The sequence below is a fragment of the Squalius cephalus genome, assembly GCF_949319135.1.
Source record: "Squalius cephalus genome assembly, chromosome: 3".
In the NCBI taxonomy this organism is placed as follows: Eukaryota; Metazoa; Chordata; class Actinopteri; order Cypriniformes; family Leuciscidae; genus Squalius; species Squalius cephalus.
In genome coordinates this window covers 8,093,008-8,102,613 of record NC_137124.1, presented here as the reverse complement: position 1 = coordinate 8,102,613, position 9,606 = coordinate 8,093,008, and the positions used below count along the sequence as shown (strand labels likewise).

The window sequence follows — 9,606 nt, the reverse complement described above, 5'->3', positions numbered from 1 at the left end:
ATGTTCTGACATGCCCTGACATTTTTGCTTTTTTCAGTTGCTTATAAACATATTAATGGCAAAGGTGTAAATTCACTCTATATAGCACAAACAGGGCTACCATCATATGTGAGCACCATGCATGTACATGTTTGTATTTTTGAGAGAATAATGTTTATGCATGGTTATTGAAAAAACTAAAAACTAAAGTTTCTGAAATAAGGCCATAAAACATATTCTAAATATGTGTCAATAAGATGGATTTCATCGCCTAGAGTTTTTTCTTCAAAATTATGTGAAAATTATCCTGCCTAATCATTCACATAACACAATGCATTGATATAAATTTTGCAAAACACTTTCTGTCTGGAAAGGCAATATGCGGAGTGGGCATCAACGATCATGCATATTTAGTGGTTCGCACCTGGAGACAATGGGGCCCACATACTTAATGAGCCATTCATTCAGGTGTGTCACAAGAAAGACTCGGGCGGCCACAGCACAGGAACAGACACCAGCTCAGGAACAGACACCGGCTCAGGAACAGGAACAGACACCGGCTCGGCGGCGGCCATCTTGTCCTCCTGGCCAGCAGCGGACTCAGGGAAGGCCTCCGGGCCAGCAGCAGACTCAGGGAAGGCCTCCGGGCCAGCAGCAGACTCATAAGTGGCGGCAGCCATTTTGATCGAGGGCTCAGGCGTGGCGGCCATCCTGGCTGAAACCCCCAGACTAGACCCCACCGCAGAGACGCCAGCTGCTTGCACCGAACAAAGCGGCGTGTCTTCCAGACTCGACCCCAGTCTCAAATATCTATAGACCGCCCCAATGTCTTTATCGGCAATGATCATGGCTACTGGGAAATCTTGGCGGCCATGACAGCTGGAAGCTCTGGCCTGGCTGCCATGACGGGACAAGATTCTGGGGTGAGAGCTACTGTGGGAGTGCCGCATTCCTCCTCTGCAACTCCCACAGTAAGTGCAGAGCCGCTCAACTGCAGTGCAAGATAGATATAATACTCAAGTGTCCAGTTAAGGTCCCAAAATGGCATTAGTGAGCGGAGCGATTCAGACAGCCCTCTCTGAAAGAATATCATCAGGCATTCCTTGCTCATGTTGCTCAAATTAGCCAACTCAATAAAATCCAGAGCATATTCCTCAATACAACGATCTCCTTGATGGAGACGCGTAATTCTCCCTGCTGGATCCATTATTGGTCGGTCGTTCTGTCACGGGACGAAGGAATCAAAAAACGGCAGGCAGAGATGAGGGATCCAAATGCAGGGAGATTTTAATGAAAATAAACAATCGTAACATAAGTCAGGAACAAAATAACACTGAGAAAAACAAAGAAAACACAGGGAACTGGAGATACCTGCATGACATCAAACAACGACCGACAGAGAACCAGAGAAAACAAGGCCTATTTAAACAGAGAGGTAAACGAGCTTAACAAGGGAAAATGACACACCTGTAACTGACTAATGAAAATGGAAAGAAACTACAAAACTACAACCTGGCCACAGGAAACAGGACACAGGAAAGAACACAGAAACTAGACATAGAGAAACTACAACATAAAAGTCCCACAGAGCATAAGACACAGAAGCAGATCTGCCATATAGACCTACAAACATGTTAAATTGTATATGAAATGTTTGTTAACATTATTATATATATATATATATATATATATATATATATATATATATATATATATATATATATATATATATAATTATTTTTTACATAAACAATTGATAGTATACAATATAATTTAACACGTTTGTAGGTCTGTCTCATTTATCATTGTAGCCTATATATATATATTTAAATATACACACACTCACCTAAAGGATTATTAGGAACACCATACTAATACTGTGTTTGATCCCCTTTCGCCTTCAGAACTGCCTTAATTCTACGTGGCATTGATTCAACAAGGTGCTGAAAGCATTCTTTAGAAATGTTGGCCCATATTGATAGGATAGCATCTTGCAGTTGATGGAGATTTGTGGGATGCACATCCAGGGCACGAAGCTCCCGTTCCACCACATCCCAAAGATGCTCTATTGGGTTGAGATCTGGTGACTGTGGGGGCCATTTTAGTACAGTGAACTCATTGTCATGTTTAAGAAACCAATTTGAAATGATTCGAGCTTTGTGACATGGTGCATTATCCTGCTGGAAGTAGCCATCAGAGGATGGGTACATGGTGGTCATAAAGGGATGGACATGGTCAGAAACAATGCTCAGGTAGGCCGTGGCATTTAAACGATGCCCAATTGGCACTAAGGGGCCTAAAGTGTGCCAAGAAAACATCCCCCACACCATTACACCACCAGCCTGCACAGTGGTAACAAGGCATGATGGATCCATGTTCTCATTCTGTTTACGCCAAATTCTGACTCTACCATCTGAATGTCTCAACAGAAATCGAGACTCATCAGACCAGGCAACATTTTTCCAGTCTTCAACTGTCCAATTTTGGTGAGCTCGTACAAATTGTAGCCTCTTTTTCCTATTTGTAGTGGAGATGAGTGGTACCCGGTGGGGTCTTCTGCTGTTGTAGCCCATCCGCCTCAAGGTTGTGCGTGTTGTGGCTTCACAAATGCTTTGCTGCATACCTCGGTTGTAAAGAGTGGTTATTTCAGTCAAAGTTGCTCTTCTATCAGCTTGAATCAGTCGGCCCATTCTCCTCTGACCTCTAGCATCAACAAGGCATTTTCGCCCACAGGACTGCCGCATACTGGATGTTTTTCCCTTTTCACACCATTCTTTGTAAACCCTAGAAATGGTTGTGCGTGAAAATCCCAGTAACTGAGCAGATTGTGAAATACTCAGACCGGCCCGTCTGGCACCAACAACCATGCCACGCTCAAAATTGCTTAAATCACCTTTCTTTCCCATTCTGACATTCAGTTTGGAGTTCAGGAGATTGTCTTGACCAGGACCACACCCCTAAATGCATTGAAGCAACTGCCATGTGATTGGTTGATTAGATAATTGCATTAATGAGAAATTGAACAGGTGTTCCTAATAATCCTTTAGGTTAGTGTATATACATGCATATATACAGGTTTTATTTTTGTTTTGTGCCCAAGATTTAATTAGATAGTTTTAAAGATTTATGAATACATTTCTCTCTGGTTTTATTTGGCAGCTATAGTACATTTTTATGGTTATTAGAAGAGCATTAGAACCTTACAATCTAAAATAAAATAAAAAAGCTTATTAAAGCAGAAGTTAAAATCACAAAATTTAAAATAAATAATTACAAAAGCACAGACTACATTTTAACTGGTAAGATGAATCTGAGCTTAGTAATTGGCTATTAGCCTACACTTGATTTACCCCATTACAATAGTCCCTTTACAGTTATTTCTATCATAAAAATACATTTGTAGGTTTAAAATTCTAAATAAGGCACATCATGTCCAACAACAAATATTTTAGAATATATACTGTATATATATATATATATATAATGTACTTTATTATGTCTTTCAATTCAAACACATTTAACACAATTATACAAATAGCTATTTAGTTAATGTAGGCTAATATGTATTCCTTTATTTTATGGAATATTCTTTAATTTTAGAGTTGCACATATCTTTTCAAAATGTATACTTTTGCTCTTAATTTCACGTTATCCTCTCCATAATATACTGTATAAACTAAATATAACCAAACATTCTTGCTTTCTCCAAAAAAAAAAAAAATTGCTTTAAAAGCTGTAATTCTCAGCATTCTAAATAAGCATAAGTCATCTTTGTTAAGTAGCTTAGGTCCTAAACCCAAAACTATATTTTGTATCTTTATTATATTTAAAAATTCTTCCCTGAATTACTTCTGTTAATTTTTTTTTATAATAAAAGATAAAGATAAATTATTATAATTAGAAGATATTTCTGGTGTTATAAAATATCGCATAGCCTATTAATTTTCCAAGAAAAATGTATAACGTTATATTGGTCAGAATTATTGCACTCCTATTTGGCGTTAGCAGCAAAATGGAAATATTTGCACGACTTTCTAAGATTTACAGATGGAGAATATTCCTGTGAAATGTAAGTTTTGCAAACACCATGTCTCAAACGCATAAAACAGCACAAAATATACGCTGTTTGACGGGTGGATCGATTTGATCTATGATCGACCTCTAGGGCTGCTTAGTGCTTAAAGGGATAGGTTACTTTGAAATTAAATTTTGGTATGTTTTAGCTTACCTCAAGGGCATCCAAGATGTAGATGTCTTTGTTTCCGCAGTAGTTTCAATTTTGATATTTTTAGGTCAAACCGTTCTTGTCTGTCAGTCATATAATGCAGGTCTATGGTCACCACCTCAAAGAGCATGCACAGAGTCCAAATTAAACAATTCCCCATCGTCCAAATTAAACAATTCCCCATCGTAAGTACACATTGATGGCCTAAGACACGAAACGAGCGGTTTGTGTGAGAAAACGAACAGTATTTATATCGTTTTTACCTCTTGTACACTTTCCGGCGCTTGCGCAGACTAAGCCAGAACACGCGCCCTCAGATCTCTTGGACGTGGTTGTGTAGAGGTAAAAACGATATAAATACTGTTCGTTTTCTCACACAAACCGCTCGTTTCGTGTCTTAGGCCAAAAGCCAAGATAAAAGTAAAAAGCTATTATTTTGTGTAGATCCAGTTTACACACACACACACACACACACTGACACACACACGCACACGCATGAATGCCTGTGTGGCAATGTGAAATAACGGCAAGCACACACGCAACTTCTACGGAAGACTTTATTCTCGAAATATTTCGACTTTAATCTCGAAATATTGCGACTTTAATCTCGAAATACTATATTTTTTATTTTATTTTATTTTTATTTTTTTTAAAAATTTTTTTAATGATGCGTTTCAGGGCTTCCGTAGAAGTGACAGAACCCTGACACAGAATTTCTGTCCATCCAAAACTAATATTCGTATAGATATATAGATATATAGTATAGATATACTCTCATGAATATCCAGTTTAGGCGGCTTGCTATTAAGCACCTTAAACGAAAAGTGACTCGATCTTGCCAACCTCCAAAGTGCGCTTTTTAAATATTTAAATGATTTAAAATTCTAAACTTCTTAGAGGGTTGAACATGGAAACACAGAAATACACATTTATCTAAAAAATCTCATTCTGATTCTTATTTAGCAGATGCTTCTTTCCAAAGTCGCTTTAGAAAGAAGCATCTGCTAAATAAGAATCAGAATGAGATTTTTTAGATAAATGTGTATTTTTGTGTTTTATCATCTCACATCTCTCACATCTTTTCAGCTCAAATCAAGCCTTCATGTCCATTTATGTACATACTAAGTGTCCATGTGCAGTGTGTACATTGTCCCTGTGATTTTGCATCATTCCTTATGTGGTAACTTGGTATGAAAAGACTACACAAGAGAGAGGAATGCAGGAGGGTAGGTTTACTAATAACTGCTCTTATTTTACAGGATTACATCAGCACGACCTGGCTATCCCACAGAACCGAACATACTACAGCAACAGGTAATTCCCACACAACTCAAGCATATACAACCTCTAGTGGTAAAACTGGAACTGCTAAAATGAACTCAATCTACTACACCTTACTTAGGGGATTTCCAAACATTTTTGTCAACTGAACCACTTTGATCTAAAATATTACAATTTAACAACAAATTTGCATGTTCACTTGAGAAACATTTGATAGCAATTGTAAATGTAAAGTGCTTTGAGTGCTGAGAAAAGCTGTCATTATTACATATTTCAAAAGATGTGTACATTGCATTATAATATGCAATTCAATATATTGTATAATGTAAACTTTTACATTTACAAATAAATTGTGCTAATTGTGCTTGACTTTCCAAAACATCAGTCCATCTCTTAGCTGTGGATAAATGTCATGCCATGTTTGCAGACATTTCCAAATATCTTCTTTAGGTGTATAGTACATTATTATGATAGATTGTATTGACTTTTCATCAATTTACAATCCTCATTTGATCTTTTTCTTCCTTCTGCTGAAAATACTTGTCATCTGTGAAAAATTAGGCTTAAATTAGTCTAAAGCTAAATCTCCTGGGTGCCTTCTGCAGAATTTGGGTTAACTGAAGAAAGACCTGTTGCACAATCACTTTAAACAAGCATGATGTCAGTAGTGCGGTACTTTAAAAGGGAAAGTCCTGCCAGATAATCCACAAACACTATCAACAGACGGTAAAGTGAATTCCAGCAGTTTTACCGCTTATATAGCCTATACTTGCACGTTGTTTGCTCAGTGGGAAATTTCACAACAATGAAGTTCACCGTAGCAGCCTTTCTTTTTCTGACCTGCATGGCACTGCTGTCCACAAAAGAAGGTAAGCAGAGGCATTTTCTGCATGTCATTGGCAATATCAATTGTACTCGATAATATTAAGTCTTTATTTTTTTTAAAGGATTGAAAATTGTCATGTGTCAAGTCACCTTTATTTATAAAGCACTTCATACAATACAGATTGTTACAAATAATAATCAGTGATGCAAACAGAATTCAGTTCTGCTGTAAATCAGCTCTAAAGATGTTGAAAGAATTATTGCTCTCTCTTATTTCTCTCTTTTCATCAAGTCTTCGCTGCTAGACTGATGGCTCCACAGCTGCGCTGCCCGTGTATTCAAACATATTCAGGAAAACCAATTAATCCAAAACTAATTCAGAACACAGAGACGATTCCTGCAGGAGCAAAATGCAAAAACATGCAGATCATGTGAGTGTGATTTACACCAAAGATCAGTGCAATCTGGATGCATGATAGATAGGATGCATTAAGCTTTTTTTTAATCGGAGTTCATTAAACCTTCTTTGTCTTACATAGTGCCACTCTGAAACAAGGACAGATCTGCCTCAATCCCACAGATGAATGGGTGAAAAAGATCATCGAAGGATAATTTCTCATCTATGTTTATATGCAAAAGCTTATGGTGTTTAATGGTTATGGTTATTAGAGATCTGTGAAAAATGCATGCGTTCAATGCAAACATACATGTATCATCTCCCATTGCAAAAATGTCAATACAACTCTGTTTGGATGCATGACTTGCTCATTAAAAGTGATGAATAGACAAACATTATGATAAGCAAATGTATGAAAGCTTGCATGATGGCAAATGGCATGACAAATTTTCGGTTTCAATGGCATGGAAATATTTCGATAGTCCACTTTAGACATTCTACTAACTACAAGTATTGGAACTACATGTCAACTAACTCTCATTAGAGTATTAGTAGAGTGTAGTAGACTGTCAGTAGACTGTTATGAGGTTATGGTTAGGTGTTAGGGTTCGGGTTCGGGTTAGTAGAATAAGTTACTTACAGAATGTCTGTTGGGGGACCAACAAAATAAAGTGTTAGCAGATATTTAGCAGACAGTCTACTAATAATCTAATGACAGTTAGTTGACATGTAGTTGCAAATGGCAAACTATGTATATATATGAATGATATATATATATATATATTATATATATATATATATATATATATATATATATTATATATAATGATTTGTGATAATTATAGCAGCAAGTAAGAAATAACTTTACTTTTATGAAATTAATAAATTCCACAGATACAAATAACAGTTATGAAATTAATAAATTCCAAAGAAAGTCATATGGGTTTGAATCTACATGAGTAAATGATCACAATGTTTATTTTGTGGTAAACTATTACTTAAACATTTTCTGAGAGCTGATATTATTTATATTTTGATGCCTGGGAAAATTGTGATTTCATAATAGCCTACATAATGAATGATGCAAGAATCATCTTTTTTTTTTACTTGCATATCTTCCACTGAACTTCTTTCTGACATGCGGTGCATAAATGATTCATGCATGAATCATTTATGCACCGCATGTCAGAAAAAAGTTCAGTGCAAGATATGCAAAGATATGCAAGATATGCAAGTCTTCTGGTATAGTATTACATGTAATACGATACCAGAAGATTCATTGACTGATCTCAATTTACTTTCCTCCTGTATGGAAGTCCAGTGGCGTCCATTGAACACATGTGCTGAAACTTGTCTTGAATTTTTATTTATTAACTTCTATTTTTCTTCATGCATTACGCCACTAAACTAATGGTTATGGAGCTAATAATATGAGAAAATGATTTGAATTTGAATTGTGTAAATTTGAATTATTTACAAGTGTAATCTAACAAATTTGAATTTTATGTGGTACTTTAAATAGTTCTGAATTTGATTTCTTTAAACGAATATTGAACATTTGAAATTTAACGAATTGAAATGTTTTTATGGCTGAATTTTATATATATATTTTCAAACAGCTATTTTTTTTGTTCTGAATTCTTAGACTGCAAATATTCAGTTTTAAAAAATACAGATTCAAGTTTTCAAGATGAAGAAGAAATTCAGAACTTCAAATTCAGTTTTCTAAAATTCAAACCGCGGAAAATTCAGATCTTACAGAAAGTAGGTCACAGGTCATCCACAGGGAAGAGTAAAGGATCTCAGAAAAGTCGAACAGATCATTTTGGCTGCACTGCAGTAGTTTTCTGCCGCAAACGCGGTGGTGGTTCAAGAGAATCTGTGTATCTTTCGTTCAGTCCTTTTTTTATTTAATATTAAAAGTAGAAAAATTAGAAAACAGCTTGAGTATTAGATTTCTAATATTCTAGTAATAATAATCCTCCACTGCTGCAGTTGCACGGAGCTTACAAAACTTAAGGCATGTATTGCAACTAGGCTACATTTCATTTTCTCATCAAACAACTAGACTAAAGAATGGCTAGACACAACAGAAGAGCCTAGACAGGGCTTTCTCTCTGTGTAGACCAGCTGAATTTGCTATAACCTATACTGTAGCCTATTTTCCGGACTGTAGGCTAAGTCACGTTTTTATCATGAAACACGCTGTGAGGAACTATATCCGGACCACACCTATTTGGGTAGGGTGGGTAGGGTTAGGGTTAGGGTTAGGTTAACCGTATAGTACATTTACAGTACGTGTGGTCACGTGTGGTATGGATAACCGTATAGTACCCGCTGTGATTTATTCCAAAGTGACTCAGGCATATATAATGCATTTAACGTTAAATAATCTAAATGGTGACTTTCAAAAGTAGGCGCGCCAAGAAGGCTATTCGCTGTATTTTGGTTTATTTTTTGGTGTGCGCCAGAAAGATCTTAAAGGAGATCGAGATGCGCTAAAGCAGCGCATCATGTTGTTTATTTATTTTTCAATGGCATGATATTTTGTAGTCATTTTGAATGTACACAAATAAAAATATACATTTTACTGTTTCAAATGATGTCATATTATCTGTATGACTATAAATAGCAGAGTATTAAGTTATTTCCCAGCAGTGGAACAAACCCAAGTGATGGCGCAGGCGCATATCGCGCTCTCACACAACATATCAGTTCTGGGCCCGTATCCCTAAAGATTCTGAGAATCCTTTCAGAGAGCTCCTAACTTAACCTAAAAATTCCTTGCCAGGAGTTTTAGCTTAGAAGTGATTCCAGAACATTTTCAGTGAACATTTTCAGTGAACTCAGGGAATGGATGGAAAATCCTATCTTAGTGAGGAGGTGTGGTTGACCCCGT

The 9,606-nt window shown here is 36.5% G+C and overlaps 1 long non-coding RNA gene across 1 annotated transcript; it reads left to right on the top strand.

Moving 5' to 3' along the window:
* Positions 1-6,191: 6,191 nt before the first annotated feature.
* Positions 6,192-7,097, top strand: LOC307156167. Its single transcript, XR_013820669.1, has 3 exons — positions 6,192-6,354; positions 6,603-6,741; positions 6,850-7,097. It is a non-coding gene; the product is annotated as an uncharacterized lncRNA (long non-coding RNA).
* Positions 7,098-9,606: the final 2,509 nt, after the last annotated feature.